Source organism: Puma concolor, chromosome C1 (assembly GCF_028749965.1).
Source record: "Puma concolor isolate L17-30 chromosome C1, mPumCon1.1.hap2, whole genome shotgun sequence".
NCBI lineage: Eukaryota > Metazoa > Chordata > Mammalia > Carnivora > Felidae > Puma > Puma concolor.
The window spans coordinates 52,893,015-52,917,140 of record NC_141674.1 but is presented as its reverse complement, the minus strand read 5'-3'; the positions used below and the strand labels follow the sequence as shown (position 1 = coordinate 52,917,140).

At 40.7% G+C, this 24,126-nt stretch overlaps 1 protein-coding gene across 1 annotated transcript in view; it reads right to left on the bottom strand.

Annotated features, from left to right (window-relative positions):
• ROR1 (ROR family WNT receptor 1) overlaps positions 1 to 24,126 on the bottom strand; it is a 401,611-nt gene that overhangs the window by 131,177 nt on the left and 246,308 nt on the right. The gene's annotated exons all lie outside the window — the stretch shown is intronic.

The following is a 24,126-nucleotide window of genomic DNA, read 5'->3' as shown; positions in this document are numbered from 1 at the left end:
GGATCCTTTGTAGTCAGTCCTTGCTTCCACCTGCACCCTTGCCTCCATTCTAGGCAACTGCAGTTCTGATTTCTATCATCATAATTTTGTCTGTTCTACAATTTCATACAAATAGAATCATACTGTACGTACACTTTGTGTTTGGCTTCTTAGAGATTTATTACATGAAACATTTTAAAAATGAAATAAATTTTATGTAAGCATATTCCTCAATACTACATTTTAAACCTCACATTGATATTACTTGCAGAATCCAGTTGCAGAGAAAATAGTTACTTAAAAATTAAGTTCAATATATATATATTTTTAATTGGTCTCTTATACATAAGGACTTTTCTTTGGCTTCGTTTTCCCAGACCAGCCATTCTTGGGTAGGTCTCCCCTGCCATACCCTCCCATTGTCCCCTGTAATTCCCTGAACCCCAACCTGGGATGGCTTATTAAGCAGCTGTCCTCTCTGCAGGACTATAAACCCATAAGGGCAAGCATCTAGAATTTTTTTTTTTTAATGTTTTTAAATTTATTTTTAGAGGAGAGAGAGAGAGAGAGACAGAGCATGGGTGGGGGAGGAGCAGAGAGAGAGGGAGACACAGAATTCAAAGCAGGCTCCAGGCTCTATGATGTCAGCACAGAGCCCGATGCGGGGCTCAAACTCACAAACAGCGAGATCGTGACCTGAGCCGAAGTCTGCCACTCAACCGAATGAGCCACCCAGGCGCCCCTAGAATGTTTTGGTCATCACTGCATCTTCAGTGTATCCTACTGTCTAGCAGCATTGTCCAATAGAACTCTTTGTAATGATGGAAATGTTCTATAATCTACATTGTCTAAATGGTAGCTGCTAGCTACAGGTGAGCTACTGAGTACATGATATGTAACTAAAGCTACTGAGGAACTGCATTTTTCAATTAAATTTGAACGGCCACACGTGACTAGTAGCTACTGTATGGTACAGCACAGGCAGAGCATAGTAGATTTGTTGAATTTAATGGAACTCTGTTGAAAAATAACCTTTTTTTGGAGATATCTAAGGTGTTAATTTAAGTACCCAAATTGCTATAAAAATGCTTTCATAAATGTCCAAAATAAATGACTCGTTGTTTACCTTAATTTTCCACAAAAAGATTGGGGAGAAATGTCAAAGTCTAGGCAGCCCCAAAGAAGTACGTCACACATGTGAATGACATTTATCATATGTGAGTGGTAGAAAACAGATTAAGTATGACTATCACTCACTGTGTTACTGTAATGACACTTTTCATCCCACTTAAACCACTGAATAATTATCCTTCATAACAGAATCACAAGCCCATAAATTAGTTTGCTAATGCCTTGCTTCTTTATATTCTGATCTTTATCTCTGATATTGTTCCTATAATCTATATACATATATACTCAATCTGTGAATGTGTTTGCTGATAGATATACGCACATGTGTTCCTAAGGTGTTTGAGCTACGACCAGACTAAACAGACTAATTAACAGGTGACTTTATGGTGCTGTCATCATGGCTTCACAGACCCATCTCCTACCTAGAGAATAGCTCTAGGTAGCCTCTGTAGAAAAAAAACATAGAGATAGCAATGCCAATATAAACATAGTGAATAATCCTCCATTGGGCAGGTTCTGAAATTCTATTGATTGGGTTTGAATTCTGGGTCTGCCCCCAGTTATCTGAGTGACCTTAGGCAAGCTACTTAACCTCTGAGCACCTCAGAGGCAACTGAAAAAATAGGAATAATAAATCAGGCAAAATTGTTAGAGCATTAAAATTAAATTGGGTAACACATGGGATGCACTTAAACTAGTGCCGGGCAAAAAAGTAAGCACTCAAAATGTTAATCACTGTTATTGTGATTCTTCTTATAATAACAATTTTTGTATAATACTTTTCAGGTTACTCAATCTCATGTTCTCCTCTAACAATCTGGTAAAGTAGGAAAGAAGCATTAATTATCATGATGAGGAAATCACATCTCAGAGATGCACTGACTGGCCCCATGGTTTTACAGAGAGCTGCACATTGTCCCCAGAGCCTCCAGCACTAATGGCCTTCAATTCTTAGGCTCAGCCAAGCACTTAAAGTTCAACTGAGCCAGCTGGCCAATACGGTAGTGAGAACAGATAGACTATTTACAATCCTATAGTATGCCAGGGGATTTACCTCAGTATTCACCCGCTCAATAGCCCCACACGGGAGGAACTGTTATCATTGTTTTACAATGAGGAGACCTAGGGCCAGAGAGGTTAAGTGACTTGCTCAAGGTCACATGGCTGAACTGAGGTCTAATCCAGACCTCTCTGACTTCCATTCCACCAGACAGCTTTGGCAGCTTGAGCCTCACTGGGGGGTGGGGACAGAATTCAAACTTCGGCCCTAAAATAGAGCAAGCTGGGGACACACATACACACCCACGTGCCCTTAAGTCCTGCCAGGATTGTCTAGTTAATGGGTCTAAGCTTTAGCCATTGTTCTGGTTTCCCTCCAGAGGCCAGGTAACTCACCTGACCTGGTATCAGGTTCCCCTGCCTATTCCTTGGCAAGCCCTTCTCCCTGAGGGCCTGTTTTCTGTCCTTTAATAGGGTGGGTCCAGCCTTTAGCTGGAGGGGTCTCCAGAGTGACGAGAGGTGTCATCACCTAGGTACCTCCACAGCCTGGCTCTCCCCTCCCAGATTTCTACCTTCTTTCAATATTGAAGCTACCCAACACCAAGCCACACTCCCCAGAGGCCAGGGTAATAGCTGCTGCGTGCATGCCTCAAGGGTTAACATTACCTGCTGAGTTTTAGTCAAAAACCAAAGTCACTTCTCTTTCATTTTCCCAGACAAGTGGTTGCAGCCAAAGCCCAGCAAGCTTTATGGCCAAGCCCACATATCATATAAAAAGGTGAATTGCCACTTTAAACTATGTCTTTGGCTCTAAACTGCAATTACTTTACATGATACCAGAAGCACAGGCACACAGAGTTTTAAGTTTTTTCTTCTAAAAACATAAATTAGGCAAGAACCAGAGAGTTCCATAAAGGAGGATAGTCTTTCAAGTACCCTGTGAAGGTGTACTTAAATTTATTGAAAACAAATTAGTGAGGGCTGATCTAAGGCACAAAATCAACCTTCATAGGCTCTGGAGCCAGAATGCCTGAATTCATGTCCTGGTTCTGCCACTTATCGGCTGCGTGACCTTGGGCAAATTACTTAACCTCTCTGTGTCTCAGTTTTGTCATCTGTGAAGTTAGTATACTAGTATCTTCCTAATAGGGCTATTTCAAGGATTACATGAATTAATACATAGCAAGTGCTTTGACAAGGGTCTGGCCGCAAGCAGCATGTGAGTTTCTGGTATTAGCTATATTTTTCTTTTCTTTTTCTTACAAATATCTTATTCATAAAAGTAGGGGGGTGATCCTTCATCCAACTGATTGGTGCCTGGCCAAGTCTGGCAGATTTACAGCAAAGGACACCTGAGGGGTGAAGTCACCTGCCTGAGATCACATAACTAATAACAAATAGGGAAGAGTGGTTAATTTGTCCATGAAGTTCTATAAAAAATCTACCTAAAAATACAAAGGAGGATTACAGGGCATCTTGAAATCAGTGTAGTAGCTGGCCCAAGCGGTATATGTCCAGAGAGAACAAAGGAAGCGTAAACAAATCTTTGTGTTTACGGAACAAAGGAGACTTGCCACAAATGCAGGGAATTTGGTTTTAACTTTTCACTGATAAAGAATAATGTTCAAATTTGTTTGCCATCTGTAGCTGCTCACTTAGAACAAGCAAATGGTCTGGTCCTCAGTTTGGCAAAGACTAGAAGCATCAGAACAACATTTGGCCTAAACAACATGAAAGCATTCTGTGACTGGAATAAGATAAAATAAAATAAAAACACATGTCTGTATCATTACTATCAGTCTTGTTGTTAACAAGCCCCTGGCTACGATCCATTCTCGTTCCAGAACCAGCTGGATCCTTCTGTAGCAGCCTCATGGACCACACTCGGGGATCCACTCTCTTCTCTACTCCCAAAGCTTGGTGTGGCCACTGCAGGCTCTGACCTCTGACAATGTGTGCTTGAGCCACGTCATTCTTCTTTCCCTTCTTCCTCAGGCCACAAATGTTGGCAGACTGGCCAGTAGCAGGTGGGGTATAATCTGGCTTGAGAGAGAAAAATATTCCAATTCTGCTGACTCTACCCTCTAGTTTTGTGTTACTGTGTCTCCCAGTGGTGGTACTGGTAGTAATGATGATAATGATAAAAACATCAACAATGATGGTACAATAGTGATAGTGATACTAGTTAAGACCTAAAGGGTATTTACTATTATGGCATGTGTTGTTACAAACTATTGTTGTTATTCTCATCTCACACATCAGAAATCTAAGGCACAGAGAGGGTAAGAAAGTTGTTCAAGACCCCACGGACAGTAAGTACAAGTAAATCAAATTATTGATTCAATGCAATTATGATCAAAATCCCAGCAAGACATTTTATGGATACGGACAAACTGGTTCTAAAGTTTATATGGAAAGGCAAAAGATCCAGAATAGCCAAAACAGTATTTAGGGAGAAGATCAAAGTTGGAGGACTGACATACCCAAGTTCAAGTCTTGATACAAAACTACAGTAATCAAGATAGTGTGAAAGAATGGACAAATAGATCAATGAAATAGAGCAGAGAGCCCAGAAATAGACACACATAAATACAGTCAACTGATCTTTGACGAAAAGCAAAGGCAATAGAAAGGAACAAAGATAATATTTTCAACAAACAGTGCTAGGACAACTGTACATCCACAGGCAAAAAAGAAAAAAAAAAAAGAGGAAGACTCTAGACACAGATCTTACACCTTTCACAAAAATTAACTCAAAATGGATCACAAACCCAAATGTGAAATGCAAAATTATAAAACTCCTGGCAGATAACTTAGGAGAAAATCTAGATGATCTTGAATACCAAAATGACTTTTTAGATACTACCCAGAAGATATGATCCATGAAAGGAGTAATTGATAAGCTGGACTTCATTAAAGGTAAAAAACTTGTGCTCTGCAGAAGACAATGTCAAGAGAATGAGAAGAAAAGCCACAATATAGGAGGAAATATTTGCAAAAGAAACATCTGATAGAGGAATGTTGCCCAAAATATACAAAGAACTTAAAAAAAAAATTTAATGTTTATTTTTGAGAGAGAGAGAGAGAGAGCAGGAGGAGGGGAGAGGCCAAGAGAAAGGGAGACACCAAATCCAAAGCAGGCTCTAGGCTCTGAGCTGCCAATACAGAGCCCAACGCAGGGCTCGGACTCACGAACTGTGAGATCATGACCTGAGCTGAAGTCAGACGCTTAACTGACTGAGCCATCCAGGAGCCCCAAGAATTCTTAAAACTCAATGAGAAAGCAAAAACCTGATTAAAAAACAGTCTAAGACTTTAACAGATACCTCATCAAAGATACAAAAATGGCAAATAAGCATGTGAAAAAATACTCCATATCAGATGTCATCAGGTAAATGCAAATTAAAACAAGATACCACTATATACCTAATAGAATGGCCAAAATACAGAACACTGACAATGCCAAATATTGGTGAAGATGTGAAGTAACAGGAACTCTCATTCATTGCTAGTGGGAATGCAAAATGTTATAGCTACTCTGGAGGACAGTTTGGTAGTTTCTTACAAAACTAAACATATTATTACCATATGACCTATCAATCTTGCTCCTTGGCATTTACCCCAAGGTGATGAAGGCTTAATATTCACACAAAACCCTTCATACAGATGTTTGTAGATTTATTCACAACTGCCAAAACCTTGAAGAAAACCTTCAGTGGGTGAATGGATAAACTGTAGTACATCTAGACAATGGAATATTATTCAGCACTAAAAGAAAATGAACTATCAAGCCATGAAAAGACATGAAGGAAACTTAAGTGCATATTATTATTATTATTTTAATATAATTTATTATCAAATTGGTTTCCATACAACACCCAGTGCTCATCCCAACAAGTGTCCTCGTTAATGCCCATCACCCACTTGCCCCTCTCTCCTACCCCCCATCAACCTTCAGTTTGTTCTCTGTATCTAAGAGTCTCTTATGATTTGCCTCTCTCCCTCTCCGTAACCTTTTTTCCCCTCCCCCTCCCCCAAGGTCTTCTGTTAAGTTTCTCAAGATCCACATATGAGTGAAAACATATGGTATCTTTCTGTGACTGACTTATTTCACTTAAGTGCATATTATTAAGTGAAAAAAGTCAATCTGAAAAAGCTACATGTTGTACAATTTCAACTATATGACACTCTGGAAAAGGTAAAACCATAGAGATAGAAAAAGATCAGCGGTTGCCAGGGGATTGGTGGGGGGGCAGGCAGGGGATGAATGAATAAGCAGGACATAGAGGATTCTTAGGGCGCTCTATAATGGGGGGGGGTACATGTCATTACAACCAATAGAATGTACAACATCAAGAGTGAACTGTAATATAAACTATAGGCTTTAGATGGTTATGATGTGTTCACCAATTGTATGATGTTGTGGGAGGATGTTGATAATGGGGAAGGCTATGCATGAGTGGCAGCGGGGGGTATATACAAAATCTCTGTATCTTACTCTTAATTTTGCTGTGAACCTAAAAACTGCTCTAAAAAGAATAGTCTTTAAAAAAATTAGATGTTCTAATTTTTTGTTCTAGGAAACAAGTTCTCAAACCTTTGGTTTCAAGACCATTAAATACTCTAAAATATTGAGGACCTCAAAGAGAAAATTTAAAAACATTTGTTTACTAATTTATTGAAATATTAAAAAATAAGCTCATTACTTATTAACATGAAAAATATATTTCAGTGAAAAATATATTTTTTATACACACATAAATAGTGAGAAGGATGGCATTGTTTTCTATCGTTGTGAATCTATTTGGCTTAAGAGCAGACAACTGGATTATCCTCTTTTTGCATTCAATCTGTTGAGATAGGTTGTTTTGGTCAAAGTATATGAAGAAAATGTGGCTTTACACAGCTGGTAAGGGGAGGGGTATTTTAATAGCCTTTTCAGATAATTTAGAATATTCTTCTGTGATACTACACTGAAATTTAACAAGTGGTAGTTTCTTAAAGGTTAGTTGTGATGTGAAATCTGATAGGGATCAGTGAACTTTTCATAACCTGTTACGTTAAAATGGATTGGTTTATCTTGCACTTTAAAGATCTTTTATCCACATACAATTTTGTAACACATGAATTGCCCATTTAGAAAACATTGGTTCAATGAATTGCCAAGATGGGTAAACTGAATTAGGTAGATTTTCCAAATGTGAACACATTTAATTACATAGTAGAGAAAAATCATTTTTGTTAATATCACCACCAATCTCATCAATAAAGACTGGAAAGTTGTCAAGCTCATGATGGTGGCTGGGAGTTTTCCAAAATTTTAATTTTTGCTTAGAAGCTCAAATTTTATTATTGGCTAATACCATCTCCTATTTACTTGAAGTGGCAGGCTTATTTTGTTCATTTTCAAGAATACTCAAAAATAACTAACCATAGTTTGACTGTCAATCTTTTAGTTTTTTTGGTATAGTTGACAAGCAATGTTCTATTAGTTTCAGGTGTACAACATAGTGATTCAACTTCTCTGTATGTTATACTATGCTCACAAGTGCAGCTACCATCTATTACCATACAACACTATTACAATACCACTGACTATATTCCCTATGCTGTACCTTTTATTCCTGTGACTTATTCATTTCATAAGTGGAAGGCTGTATCTCCCTCTCCCCTTCACCCCACCCCCCGCAACCATCAGTCCGTTCTCTGTATTTCTAAGTCTGATTCTGCTTTCTGTTTCTTTGTTTATTCATTTGTTTTATCAGATCCCACATATGAATGAAATCATATGGTATTTGTCCTTCTCAGCCTGTCATTTTTTTTTTAAGTAAAAAAGTGGGCAGTTCAGTTCACAACTCAACTGCTTTTCTTTGCAACAACCATAGTATTTCAGCAGTCAGCACGTCTGGGTACCCATTTTGCCATATGGAATATTAAAGATAGGTACTCGTGGGTCAAGATTTAATTAATTTAATCATTAGTACTGCTTCACCAAAGACATTCTTTTTAAAAATTTTTTAATGTTTATTAATTTTTTTTTAATTTTTTTTAACGTTTATTTATTTTTTGAGACAGAGAGAGACAGAGCATGAACGGGGGAGGGTCAGAGAGAGGGAGACACAGAATCTGAAACAGGCTCCAGGCTCCGAGCTGTCAGCACAGAGCCCAACGCAGGGCTCGAACTCGCGGACCGCGAGATCATGACCTGAGCCGAAGTTGGCCGCCCAACCGACTGAGCCACCCAGGCACCCCGGATGTTTATTAATTTTTGAGAGAGAGTGAGAGAGAGGATGAGTGGGGGGACGGGCAGAGAGAGAAGGAGACACAGGATCTGAAGCAGGGTCCAGGCTCTGAGCTGTCAGCACAGAGCCTGATGTGCGGCTCAAACTCACGAACCATGAGATCATGACGTGAGCTGAAGTCAGATGCTCAACCAACTGAGTCACCTAGGCACCTGAGCCACTGCACCTCAGCCACTCAGACACCCCTTCATCAAAGACATTCTTTTTTTTTTTTTTTAATTTTAACTCACAAACCATGAGATCATGACCTGAGCTGAAGTCAGATGCTCAACCAACTGAGTCACCTAGGCACCTCAGCCACTGCACCTCAGCCACTCAGACACCCCTTCATCAAAGACATTCTTTTTTTTTTTTTAATTTTAATGTTTATTTATTTTTGAGAGACAGACAGATTGAGGAGGGGAGGGGCAGAGAGAGAGAGGGAGACACAGAATCCGAAGCAGGTTCCAGGCTCTGGACTGTCAGCACAGAGCCCGAAGCAGGCCTTGAACTCACGAACCATGAGATCATGACCTGAGCCGAAGTCTGACACTTAACCAACTGAGCCACCCAGGAACCCCTGCCTAACCATTGCTTTTGTGTAATCAAGATGGGTAAACTGCAGTTCAGAGGACTTAAAGACTTATCCCAGACCTATCCCGGCCAACAAATGGCAAAGCCAGGAGCTGGACTCCAAGCACAGTGCTCCTTCTGTAACGCTTGACAGCTGTTCTTCACCGCCCATCTGGGCCCTGGGTTGGTATGAAGCTCTCAGAACAAACTAGTTTAGCTTAGACCCTGTGCACCATAAGCCAGAGACCTCTCTCTGTATGGCCTGCTTCCCCTTTCTGAATAAGCAGCTTGGGATTTGGGGGCAACTCTAAGTGATTATGGCACTGGCCACAAAGATCTGGGCAAAGACCTGAGCAAATTTTGGGACTCTAAATAAAAAAAAAGATTCGATATTTTTGTAACATAGGAAAATGAAATACTAGTATTCTTTTAGTGCCAACATGTCCTCCATTACCTGTAGAAAGTGATGATTATAGCTAACACTTTTGGAGCATTTACAAGGTGCCAGACAACCATTCTAAGTACACTGTACACATTAACTTCTTAATCTTGAAAACAATCCCATGAGTTAGACCCTATTATTACCCTCATTTTAGAGATAAGGAAATGAGACACAGAGAGGTTAAGTACTTGCCTGAAGTCACACAGCTAGAAAGTGACAGAGCCAGGACCCAGACCCAGACCTTTGGACACAAGAGACCATATATTAGCCAATGCACCATTCTCAATAAACCCAGACTGTGGTCTTTCATGGTCCCCCACTTCCCTTAACCAGGACTACAGAATATTCTTGCCCTTTTTATGAGTCCATCCAGCACGTGACAATACCCACCGGCACTGAGAACAACTAAATCACTACCAGTTACATATGACGTAACTAGAAGTCACCATTGAGAATGAGCTTTTTAAAATACAGTACAGGCATCGTTCACACTGATGCTTAATCAACCTAAAAAGTGAACTGTGAGAAAAAAGAAGTTAGTTTATGAGCTTTCTGGGAATTGAGACCCTATTTCCTCCTTTTTTCCTTTTTGTATTCCCCTTAGCACTCCATGTGTTATTGTGAACTTCGTAGGCATTTAATAAAGGCTGGTTGATTAAGTAAATGGAAGGCTCAAGTGTATTTCGGGCAAATGAGCTTTGGAGACACCCCATTTATTACTTACCCATTTGACAAGACGTCACATCCACAAATCCCTCCCAACATTTATTACTTAATTTTCAAAGTGCCCTCCCACTCTCCTTAGGGAGGGAGGTGGGGCCAAGAGTTATAGTCTCATTTTGACAGGTGAGGGAAACTGAGATATAAAGAGTTTAATGGTCTTTTGCCATGGCAACACAGCCAGTCAGCCGGGGAGCCAGTCACAATTAGGCTTAGGGCCTAGGTCTTGGTATCAAAGAGGCACATGCCAAAATCCTGGTCTCCTACAGGACCGATCCTTCTCAGAAGAGGGAGGAGGCTCCCCAACATGAAATAAAATGCTTAGCTAAACATAAAGGAAGGCTGCCAAACACAGTTAGGTCATCACATTTGACTTTGAGAGAACATTCTGTTCACGCTATCAACCTGCATTCACTTTCAGCACACTTCACCATAAATACTTCTGACTCACTATCTCGGGAAATATTTTTTATCTTAATAAACTCAATGCACAACATAATCTAAATCGGCTTGCACATTCTTGAGTTGGAGCCACAAGCTGCATTTAATAAAAATCAGTGGAAATAGCAGGGGACTTCTGAATAACCGCAGTTTGTTATCTGACGTGGGGCTGCTGGGAAGTCTCGAACACACGGGGAGCAGGAGGTCAGTAAGTTGAAGGTACGGAGAGAGCTCGAGACCACTGGATGACCCCACTTGCTGGAACTTAGTTCCCACTGGAGGCACTATTTATAATAATGGCCTGTGGCATGGTAATTAAGAACATGGCTCTGGAGTTGGATGCTTGGCTTCATAGCTGAGTCCCACCTCTCACCTGCTGGTACTTAACACCTCCCCTCAGTTTCTCTGACTGTAAAATGGGGCCAATAATTGTACTTCCTCACTAATGTTCTTGTGGGGGTGAAATGAGATCATCAATTTCTGGCGCCTCCAAAGTATTCACTACAAGGAGCTACAATTAGCTACAGCCAGAGATTCTCAACCCTCCAGAACATCACTGTCGCCTGGGGAATAACAAACAAACAAAACCAACACCCATGCCTAGGTCCCATCCTTAGAGATTCTAATTTAATTGATCCTGGGTGGAGTCCATGTATAAGCATTTTTTTTTTTAGATGCCTCCCAAACATTCTTCCAAACAGTCAACGGGAGAACACTTGGCTGCAGTAATTCCAAGCCCCATTGTCTGACCACTGATTTTCACCTGGCTTCTGCTAAGCCCAGTTTTTACTGTTCAACAATCTCCAGGAGGATTCTCCACTACAATCGCTGTCATTCCGAAGAAACCAACACAGAGACGTTACTGCACAGAAGATACCTCAATGAATATAAATATTTTCTGGCTGAACAAAGCTGCTACAGAGCAGAGGATGAGATGCTTAGAAGTCAAAAAGAAAAAAAGAGCTGGTCTGGGCCTACCACTCACCTTTTCTTGAGAGCTCAAGTACTAAGGCAGCAAGCTGAGCTTGGGCTGAATGACCTCTGAGTAACAAGAGAGGTTGAAAGGGTGTCTGAGGTACCAAAGACAACAAACAGCCAAATACACAGCTCCTTTCTGGGGAGCAAATGCATATACATCAGAAATGGTTCTACAAATGTGCACTTAGAGCAAAAACTCCTATAAATCTGGACTAATGGGGGAAAAGCAGCTGCCTTTATAGGTCTTTCTTTAGAAAGCACAGTAAATACACAGCAACTGAAAGGAGTTTATGAAAACTTTGCTACCTAGAGGCTTGATTTAATGAATAGGTCATTTTTACAAGTGGGCCAATTGTATGTAAATGGCCTCTTAAAAGCTCAGAGAAACTACTTTTCCCTCTTAAGTAGTTAAGATCGACACAGAATGAGAATGGCTGGCCTCCAGCATTTAGACTGCTTTCTGTCCCAACTATAATTAATAAAGGTGGAAGGAGAAAGGAACAAAGGTGTTGAGCACTGATTCTATCAGGCACTTTATATATATATGTATATATATTATTACATTTTTTCCTTTACAGAACCCTGTGATGTATATAGGTTTTTGTTACCGGATTTTAAGGAAGATACCAAAGCTAACAGAGGTTTCAGTGTTGCCATGTCTGGCATGGCCGGGATGAAATCCAGTTCTGACACCTTCTCCTGCCCCCACTTCCAACTTGTCTCCTTTCAATCTGCTATGTGATAACCTACTGTCATTAAGAACCTCTTCCATTATCAACTCACCTGAATCCATCCAGATGACATCTCATTTAAACACCAAAGATGCCATGATCTCTACTTACCCTTATTTTTTCTCCAGGAGCAGGGTATCTAAAGGGATCACTGGCAACTGCCAACAAGGTTACTCTAGTGACTTTTAAACTTTTTTGGACTTCTGTGACTTATTTAAGTATCCAATTTATTGTACTGCAATTTTCAATCATTTTCATTATGTGGGGGTTATTGTGATTATTATTTATTTATTATTATTATTTATATTTTTAGGGTTATCATTTCATTCATATTTGTCACATGTATGTTTCATTTAAAATTAGAAATAATAAGAATACTTTAAAATGATGAACAGAAACGCAGTTAACCATCAGAATGGTGACTTGACTGGTATAATCAATCCCATCCAGCTGAAATTCACAAGGACACAAGATTCTGGCTTGAGAACTGGTCTCTGCATCTTAGAGAAACATTCCCAGCCTTATTTCTGACTCTCCTGGTCTTCATCGATCCTAACTATAAAGTAGTAATTATTTTAATTAAATCCCCATCCTCAGCTGAATGCTAGGATGATAAGTAAATTCATGGGTTTAAGAGTTCTGCCGATGTAAGGTACATCTACATTTCAAGCCATGCCTAGCAGCTTTTCACACCCCTTCAAAACCAAACTAAATAATACCAGCAAAACCATCAGCTATTACCTTGCCTCCCTAGAACTTAGAAAAGTACTAACTTGAAAACAACAAAAACAAAGGAAAGTTTTTGACTCTCAGGCTCAGGCCCTGCATGCCATCCTGCAATCTAAAAACTGCATTCTTCCCCCTTTATGGGTGGGTTATAAGCCTTTGTAAAATGCTGACAGACCCTAACTGTAGCAGGACAGGATGAGTGGGCCTGCATAATGAACTTTTAAATTACCAGAGATAGCATCTAGAAGGCCAAGCCTGAGAGATATGTTTCTAGTTTGGGCTGTGGGCCAACCCAAACAGAGCACATCATAAGTCATCTCTGCGATTTCAATACCATGGATAGGAGATGCCTCAGCGTCAGCATGATGCGTGATCCTCGCGACAGAAGCCTGTGGATGCTTCTGCACCATGCAAAGGCAACAGTTTGCTTTCAGCCCTGCTAGGAAGCCCTTTTCGAGGAAGAACCAAGCCACATTCAGGGCCTTCAAAGACAAAATCATTGTGTATTTTCACTACGCTGGCCTGACTGCGAGGCAGCGGCTTGTCCAGTCATAATAAATTCTCAAGCATTTGATGGCTCTAAGGGATGCCCAGGTGGCTTTCAAAATAAAAGTTTGCCATTCTGGCCAAGGAATTTCTATTCCTATAGGGACCATCTCAGTTTTCTAGTCACATCTTGATTGAACAGATCCCGAATCTTTTGTGTGCCGGTCAGCATTCCAGCAAGATTCCATTGCGGCCAACATTCCAGTTTCAGGTTTTCCCAGAATATAAACGTCAGGGGACATGAAAGGGCACACAAACCATTCTTTCCCCTCTTCTCCATTCACTGTGCAAGGTTTGTATTTCAAAATTTAAAAGAATCTGCTGACTGGTCCACATCTCAGATCTCCTGTTAGCAGTATACTGGAGAGGACCCTGTCACCTGAAAGTTCTCTGTTAGGAATGGGGTGGTTTTGCTCTCAAATTTTGAACCAATTCCCCCCAAATTAGGCACTATCTGCTCTACTTCTTCAACAAAACAGAAAAGTACTAAGCAATCTGGAGATGGAAACTGGAAGGGGCACTATTTTGTCAGTAGTAAGAGGCAAGAGTTAACAAAGCAGACAAAGCAGGGAACACTGGGGATCTGTGCATGCCCTTTTCACTGGTACAGCACCTTCACCTTTGCACAGGTTTGCTGGGAGTAGATGCAGAAAATGTTTGATAAAAGAACAAATGGGTTGAAATATTCGAAGATCTCTCATCCTGGCTATAGTATCAGACAAGTAAAGAAACAATCATACTAGAGTGTGATCTGAGTATGTTCAGGGTGATAGAGGACCCTAGAAAAGGGAAACTTGACCTGATTTCTGGGCCAAAGGTGACACGTAGCAATCGGTAGGAGGTATGGCCTCTGTCCTTCAGGTTCTGTGGAAGATCTTGAAGGGAAGAGGAGGAGATATCCCAGGGATCTAACTTGAAAGTATGGGTCAGAGTGAAAGTAAAGTGTATGGTCAAGATGTTGATCATTGAAGGAGATTGAGAGGGCGGTGAGACCAAAATGGGCAGGCCATGCCACAGTGGCAGAGGGGCCAGGCTGTCCCCTGTATTTCATTAGGCATAGTAGGCAAGACCCAGCGCAGAGTGGAGGGGGAGAGAAACTTCAGACTTCCTGTCCTCTTGCTGGGATCCACAGGCACTTGGGGGAGAGGAGAAAATGAAGGGGAAACAGAAGAAAAATAAGTAAATATTTATCAAATACCTATGTAGGCACTGGGGAGGTACCTGTCCCATCTCTCTTCACAAAATATTGATGGGAAAGAAACCAATAAAAATAATCAGAAAAAGGGAAGGCACAAGGGAAAAAAAAAATGCTGTCTTCTACTTAGGAAAGGCTGAGCATGCCCAGCTGCAGAAATCATGGAATGTATGACAGTAACAGGGGCCATTCTTGAGCTGGGCCTTGGTGGAGAGCAGAGGTTCTAAGACCAGAGAGAGCAAGCCTGGGAGAGACAGGGGCAGTGAGGGCAGAGAGCAAGAGCTATGCAGTTGCTGAGGAGAGTGGGAACATGCAAGGCGCAAGGTGCCATACTTGATGACCCTCCTGACATGACCCATGTGCATCTGCTGACACAGTGTCATCCCTACAACTTCCTCACTTTACTGTGTTCCCCAGTGGGGCATGAATGATGTTTGAAGCAGGAAGGTTCTTCCTGTAGGATTCCCCTGCACATGGCAAGGTGTTTAATATCTTAGGCCTCGTGCTCGCTTCGGCAGCACATATACTAATACCTTAGGCCTCTGCCCAATAAATGTCAACTGCATCCCCTAATCATTGTGGCAATGGAATACAGCACCACATATCCAGCCACCTTGAGGAACCCTGAGGCATCTTTTCATCATGATCTTAATAACCATCATGTTAACATAATACCATTAAAATTTGTTTAAAAGACATCATCTGGACGAGAATGTGTTCTTGAGAGGCTCCCAGCCCCTGCCCTTGTACCTCCCCTGCCTTAAGCTAAGCTGGGGGGTCTGCTTTCAGGAGGTGGAAGTGGAGGAGATGGCATTCTGTGGGGAAAGGAATGGCTTGAGTAAAAGCTCAATCAAAGGCATGAGTGTCTAGAGTGCATGAGAGCAACACAGAAGAAATCATCCCCATTTGCTTTCTGGAAAGGTTGTGGATGAACAAGTAGTAGGCAAGAAGGCCAGAAAGAGAGGCTGGGCCAAGAATGAGAAAAGACCTCAAACAGTAATGAAGCATTTTGTACCTCATCTGGCTGGCCATGGGCAGATTTTACACAGTAGTAAGCCACACAACATGTGCCCGGAGCTGGGCTTCAGGAAATATGAGCTGATCCCGCAGGGCAGGGAGGATAGAGCTGGTGAAGAGTGTGATGGAGAGAAGGGGCTGGAAGGGTTCTGGTTTTGTACCTATCTCTATTTCTTCCTCCGCAAGTAGGTATGACCTCAGAAATCCAAGGAAAAGCAGCCACAAATCTCTGACTGTGGATTTCCATCAGAGATCACAATGCATTGATTTCCTCAATTGGGGAAAATTTAGTTCTCCCTCCTATTTACTTACTCTTAAAAATAATGCTTCAGCATATATCTTTATGTGTAAATCTTTTTTCCCTTTTATATTATTTCCTTAAGTTCCACTTCTAGACATGTCTCTCACTCCTTCCTGGCAAGGCACAAATACGAGTCTTCTGTCTGTTCCTCCAGAGGGCCTGCCACGAAATCCAGCACACAAGAATTTTATGACAGAATGAGACCCTAACCCTACCTACTCACCCACACTAACTCCTAGGCCACAACACTGTGATTATGGCTACCAGTGGCAAAGTAGTCAGAAATGATGTAGCTGTCAGTGGGGCCAGAAACTTGCAGTTGCTCCCAAAACCATGGCTCCCAACTCCAATGTAAGCTCCTTGGGGCCAGAGATAAAGCATTCATCCTTTCACATCCCCCTTATGTGAAGAAGTATAAAGCAGAGATGCAGAAACAGGTCTTAAAGTTCTTGGACACTTCTCTTATCAAAAGGTTGAGTCTGTGCCTTCTTTCCTTACACTTGGGAGGTCCTCTGTGATCCTTTTAAGGGAGAGAATGTTGTAGAAGTGACATATGTGAGGTGACTTCTGAGGCCAGGTTAGGCAAGGCTATGTAGCTTCTAATAGTTTCTCTTGGGGCAGTCTCTGGGAGAGCCTTCAACCACCATGTAATGAGTTACACTGAGGCCACCATGTGGAAAGGCCACCACCATGTGGAAAGAGTCCACAGGGAGAGGTAGAGAGAGAGAGAGCGAGCACACTAGATTCCCATAGAGCTCCAGCTGTTGCAGCCCTGTTTGAGTACTCTCATAGCCCAGATGTCTACCAGACATGTGAATGAGAAAGCCTTCAAGATAACCTAGCCTCAGGCACCATCTGACTACAACCATATGGTAGACTCTGAACAAGAACCATCTGGCTGAGCCCAGTCAATTCCCAGAAACATGAGAGATAAGAATAGATGATTGCTTTTGGAATCCATTAAGTTTGGAGTGGTTTGTTACCTAGCAATAGATAACTGATACACTGTCCCCATTTGAGACTCTAAGGAGTGAAATAAATTCTCCAGAATAGCAGACATTTACTTAAGATGTACCTTGTGGCAGACTCTGTCTGAGGAAGTGAAGGTATGGATTCACACACAGTCCCTGCCTTCAAAGGGCTTCCAAAGGAAATAAGATATGAACACAAGATAGGAATAAGGCTTCCAAAGGAAGTAAGATAAGATTATCATAGATATTAGAAAAGAGTGCCACAAGAAAGGCACAGAGTATATGTGATGGGAATACATTCTGGGACATTTCTAGATGAATTTGCTCTGATGATGGGTTAGCAAGGGTGGGAAAATGCCCTTTCATTTAGGGTACCAAAGAGTAAGTATGAACATTCATCTATTTGTTTACTTGGTCATCTATGTAATCAAACAAGTACATACTGGAGAAAGAGTCAACCTGTCTTTGTTCTTTGTTAAGACTCTGATTGACTGCATGTAACAGAAGCAAACTCAAGCTGGAGTACAAGGGTGAGAAGGAGCAGATGACATGGATGAGGAATTTACCAGAGAATGCAAGCGTTTCTGTGGAACTCTGGCAAGGAGTCCAGCCAGGCCCCACGAGGAACAGGAACCAAGACTGGAAAGCTTCTGGGAACCAGGTCAGGATTCCACCTCCACCTTCTATCTTTGGTTCTCTTTATGAATCTGTTTAAATCTCCTCTCTTTGTAAACCATTTTTCTTGGCTTTTCTGCACACACAGCAAAAGATAATCATTTCATGTTATCTACCCCAAGTTAATCTCATGGCACCACCAGCAACTCAAACATTGGCTGCCTGAGTCCCAATTCCACGTTTGAGGAAAGGACTCTGATTGCCCCAACCAGGGTCAAATGCCCCTCCTCTGGTCCAATCAACTCTCTAGAGGGGGCAGAGTTACATAACATAAACATGGTAGCTAAAGGCTCATCACCATGGGTCTTGGGAGCAGTTATCAGACAACAGGGAGTTCTTGTAAAGTAAGCAGCCTTGCTCAACAGGGATTATTATAAAGTCTAAGACATTGTATGGATTTTTGATAAGAATGACAATTTTCTAACTTAAGTTCCCTTTTTAGTCACACTAAAATCCTTTCCCAAGCCACTCTGGAAACTCTGAAAAATTTTAGGAAGAAGAGTTAATTTTCACAACTCAACCAGGTCTTGCACAATTATCATTGTTTTCTAGCACCTTTAGAATGCTCCTGTGAACATTATGACAATGTGGCTCATGGGGAAACCTCAAACTCTAAGTTACCAGGCTGTACCAGAGAGCCTCCTTTCTTGCTACTTTATCAAAAGATGGGATTTTAAAAACATAAACAAAAGTCTCCACTGAAAGCTACTGAGGATTTGGGTACCACTTTAGAAGCCACTCTATTTGTGGATGGCCTCGCAAGAGAATCAAGTCAAGCCATTAGGGAGATTTTACTGAAAGGTAGGTGCCTCAAGATTAATGCTATTGAATAAAGAAAAAGTAGTAATTTTTGACATTTTGATAATCACTTTAGGGTCTGGTTCTTATTAGCCCCATTTTTGCCTTTTAAAAGGTATTTTTTTCCTTTTTCTTTCTTCTTCTTGTTCTTTTCTTTTCATTTTTTTTTTTTTTTTTTTTTTTACTAAAAATGTCAGGAAATTTGGAACAGAAACTTACAATAAATTTTTTTTTTCAACGTTTATTTATTTTTGGGACAGAGAGAGACAGAGCATGAACGGGGGAGGGGCAGAGAGAGAGGGAGACACAGAATCGGAAACAGGCTCCAGGCTCTGAGCCATCAGCCCAGAGCCTGACGCGGGGCTCGAACTCCCTGACCGCGAGATCGTGACCTGGCTGAAGTCGGACGCTTAACCGACTGCGCCACCCAGGCGCCCCCAGAAACTTACAATAAAACACGTCCCCTGACCGTATGATCTATCAATCTTTCAAATAAACAAAATACTTATAGAAGCCTGGAAGAAGGCAGTTACCTAATAATAGTTGTTGTATTGGTAATTATCATATGCAGTTGATCTTTGGGAAGTGGAATAGAGGAGAGTGAAGAGAACAGGAAAATGTAGAGAGTGACAGAGTGAGTGTGTGTAAGACAGAGAAAGAAAGAATTCAATAACTCATTTTAGCTATGAATGCTTTAAAATCTTACAGATGCCAACAGGACACTCTTGCATACTTTTTTCCCAATCATTCCATTTTGCAAGCTACATTATTCACAAATGAGACATTCAAGAAACACCAATTCTGAACTAAAAGTGTGCACACTACCAGTGGAAAAGCAAACAAAAGCAGCTAATGTACTGTGGCTAAAAAAATTTTCAAACAAAGTGGCAGTAATTTACTGCCCTTGCTCTTAGCTGGACCCCATGAACATAATCAGAACCCCCAGGACTGATGGGAAAGTGTGATTTACAGTAAGTCTCAGGATAATAAAAGAAAATGAAAAAGCAAATTGCGCATGAACATGAAAGCTGTATTTCTTCCGCTTTCAGCAACTGAATCAAATTTCCAGCCAGAATTTCTGAGTGAAACTTAGAAGTCCCTCAAGAAGCAAACTATGAGCCAGCCAGCATCCATACTTGGACACCGCCCCAGCTGCCTGAATGACATAATTAATATTTAGAGATGGCAGTGATTAAAAAGACCCACACTACCCCATCTGTTTGGGTGGTAAGGAGGTAAGTGGACCTGGGTTTGAGTCCTGGCTGTGTTACTGGCTGCCAAGTGCTCTCTGGCAAATTATTTAACATCTCCAAGCTCCAGTGACACCTGCTACCTCAGACTGGTATGTGGATTAAATGAGATAAAGTATACCAAGTACTTCAGAGGGTATTTAGCACATGCTAGTCTTGATAAATTTAATTATAAATTATAAATAATACACTTTGCTAAATGAATTAATATAGTTAAGGCATTTAGAACAGCATTTGGTACATAGCAAAGTCCTATAAAGTGTTTGTCAGTATTATTACTGTACAGTAAAACCTCAGTTAATCACAATGTTTAGACATTGAGGTGATTAAGTTACTTCATTTTCATTTTAAAAACCTCCTCCAAACCACTTCACTGTTCAAAGTCTTTGAAAATCTTTCTAAAATATTTGAGTCCACTTTTCAGGGTTAGTAAGCATAATATGTTAATATCCATTTCAAACGTTTTACAGTGGGGTGCCTGAGTGGCTCAGTCGGTTAAGCGTCCGACTTTGGTTCAGGTCATGATCTCACGGTTCATGGGTTCAAGCCCTGCATCGGGCTCTGTGCTGGCAGCTCAGAGCCTGGAGCCAGCTTCGGATTCTATGTCTGCCTGTCTCTCTCTGTCCCTCTCCTGCTCGTGCTCTCTCTCTGTCTCTCAAAAATAAATAAAAATTAAAACTTTTTACACTGGATCTTGCATAGTTCTAAAAACACAAATCAGAAGCCCTGGGTTCCAGTACCAACTCTTTTATCTATCAGCTCTGTAACTCTGGGCCTCAGTTTACTCACCTGTAAAATAAGGACAAGGATACCTGTCATGCCCTTCTCATGATAATATTGATGACTACCAAATGCAATCATGGGTGTGACATTACTTTGAAAACAAAAAAGTGCAAGGCAAATAAAATACGGCATACATTTGTTATTAGTGCTCCTTGGGATATAATAACAGTCTGTTTCTGAGGATGCATACACACGAGGGTATGGAGGTTCAGAAATGCATCAAGAACACTGTGTGTGTGTGTGTGTGTGTGTGTGTGTGTGTGTGTGTGTGTGTGTGTGTGTGTTAAAATATACACAACACAAAATTTACCATTTTAATTATTTTTAAGCGCACAGTCCAGTGGCATTAAGTACACACACATTATGTGCAATCCTCACCACTATCCATTCAAAAAGCTTTGTTTTATATTCCCAAACTAAGACTCAGTACCCATTAAACAACAACTCTCCATCCTCTCTCCCCGCCCCCCACCCGTCCCTGATGACTACCATTCTCCTTTCTGTCTCTACCAATTTGACTATTCAAGGTACCTCATATAAGTGGAATTGTACAGGATATTGCGTTTCCAATAAATTCCCTATTTATTGTCTTACCTTTTCCATCTTTTGCCTTTGAAAGGTAAGTATAGAAAACAAAGGCAGTTAATTGAGGATTTCGTTTTGTGAGTTCCAGATCCCTGAGGTTTGTGATAGGACTGTGATCTGCCCTGGTAGCATCCTCAATAAGCCCTGATGGGGCTGATCATTCAGTCCAGTCTCCACTGCAATTTTGGAAGACCTCTTAGAAGCTGTGATATTTTAAGGCTATGCAATGAGAACAGGGGAACAGGGTCTGGTCTCACCTCTACCACAAAAGTATTGTTTGATATTAAGTGACTCATTCTCTTCTCTGAGTCCTGTCTGTTAAACTGAAGGCTGATTGGATTAAATGATCTCAAGGTAGTATCAACTTCATATTCAAATGTTTCAATGGCATTTCTACCTTGTAAGATACTCAAAAGTATCATTCTCTCCCTGTTTCCACCTCCATCCAGGAGCAATGTACGTTGTGTAGTAAAAATGGAAGAAGAGGAGGATACCTGTGATATTTTTCCTGGGAAAACAAAGCAGATGCAAAGAAAAACTCAAAACAACAACAACAATAAAATTGAGCTGGTTTTAGATGTTCATGGAAGCTCATTCTGTGTTGTTATCTCTACTCCGACCAGGGGTTAGGGGTGGTGGTAGTGGGAACAGAGTAGAGAAGAGTTCCATAGCACATGCAAAAATGTTATTTAAAACACACACGCACACAGGAGCAAAAGGCTTTGCTCAAATTCAAGGCTATGACTTCACAACAGGAGAGAGAAATACTGAGCTAAATAAACCACCTGAATTAAGAAGATCGAGATAATGATCATTTTTAAAGGGTCTCTAAAGTTACACCAAAATGTACACCAGCTCCAAGATTCTAAGGCCCAATTCTGTTGAGTACAAAAAGTATAGCCAAATATGAGATGTCATAGACCAAAAGAGTTATGTATTTGGAGTGAACAACTATCCTTATCATTCATAAACTTTCTAACTTGGATGCATTTGTATGAGGAGATGCTTCTGGTCTGATAAGAGCCTGGCTCTGGGAAGAAGAACAAGATGACCCAGATTCTTATGGAGGAGACACTTTCACACATGAATCACCCAAGAAAAATGGCAGCTGCTTCAGAACATTGGCTGCCTGCCGCAGAAGCTGATCCTGGGAGGGCTCGGTCTACAGGGACCCACCTTCAGTATGGAATGCAATCAGGATAGCAAAGCTAAGTACCTCATCCATCTGACTTCTAGAGTCAGGTGACAACTTGTGCATATTATTTTTCCCTCAGACAGAGTAGTCCTTGTTTGAAAACATGTAGCCCCTATTGACTAGGATCAAGTCAATTTTATTAGTATAAGTATTTCCAAAGCTGTATTCTCCAAACATCTTTGTAAATAGAAACTAATGGGACCATTTAAAACATTTAATACTGTAATGATAATTTGTAATAATCTTAGTAAGAGTTTTATAATATATCTTTTCCAAAAAAAAAAAAAAAGACAGAAGATAGGTTTTATAGGTCTATTTCTGTTAAACCAATGTCAGAGACTGAGAATTTCTGAGTCATGGGATTTGGGAGATGGAAGAAAACTGAAATAGTAAAGTATACCAACATCCCTAGAGCATTCCTGATCTAGAATTTCTAGAAAATGGTCATGCATCCTGCTTCAATACCTTTAGGGAGAGGAAAATTGCTTCTTTATGAAGGAATGGGCAAAGGAAATGGACTAACTACATGAAATTACACTAGGTCTTTAGCCTTTTGTAACTTTGATTTTCTCATCTGTAACAGAAGGAACTATTGTATAAGACTATGTGGGAGTAGAAATAAAGTGTGTAGAGCAACAGTGTAGCTCTTGGTTATCAATGAATGTTATCCCCCAAACTTTTTAATTAAAAAGATCTTCCCTTTATTGGACTGAAATCTGCTTCTTTGAAACTTAATTGGTAGTCTCAATCCAAAGCTCCCAGGGAACATGGAACTATTTTTTCTCTCTTCTATAAGGCAACACATCCAACACTTGGAGACAGTCACAGAGGTTCCTGTAGTCTTCTCTTCTGCAGCCTAAACCCTCCTGATTGCTTCTACCATTCCTTAGAACTAATGAATCACTCAAGTCATTCAAATCACCAATGAATTCTATTGGTACCTTTAGGGAGTACGAATAGAATTAGGGCTAGATCGGTTGGGAGCATATTAAAGCAGGGTCCTTGCTTTCAGTGCAGTCTGGGTAAAATAGAGACTAAATCAAAATACAAAGTTGTATTATTATGGAGAAGAAAGGGCAACTAAATATGACTGGAAACCAAAAGAAACTTCATAGGAAGTGGCATTTGAGTTGCATATTCAAGAATTGGAAGGATTTTGAGGGGCAGCTGGGTGACTCAGTCAGCGGAGCGCCCAACCTCTGATTTTGGCTCAGGTCATGACCTCACAGTTCATGGGATCAAGTCCTGTGTTGGGCTCTGTGCTGACAGCAGAGACTGCTTGGGGGGTCTCTCTTTCTCTCTCTGCCCCTTCCCAATTCATGCTCACTCTCTCTCAAAATAAATAAGTAAATAAATAAATATTAAAAAAATTTTTTTTAATGAAATGGACAATGATTAAGAAAATGAAAATACCTAGGGTTGGTGGAGGGAAGCAGAATGGTACCTTCTCCTGCACTGCTAGGGACTGTAAATATGCAGAAAGATTTATGGTAACATCATGAGGCCAGATACTGTCCGTCCCAGGCCCTGTAATGCAATTTGCATCACAGTATTATTTATAACAACAAAAAACTGGAATAGTTCTAACTTTTCAACCATTGGAGATAGGTTAAATAAATTAAGAAATGCCCCTACAATGGAACATGTTTAATAAGGCCAATAAAAATGATGTCATTAAAAATATTTAATGACACAGAAAGAGGTTTGTGATGTTGTTAAAAAAACAAATGCTGTTTACAATAGAGAATGCTCCAATATGATTCCATTTTAGTAAATACATATATAAAAACATGTGCATAAGAAAAG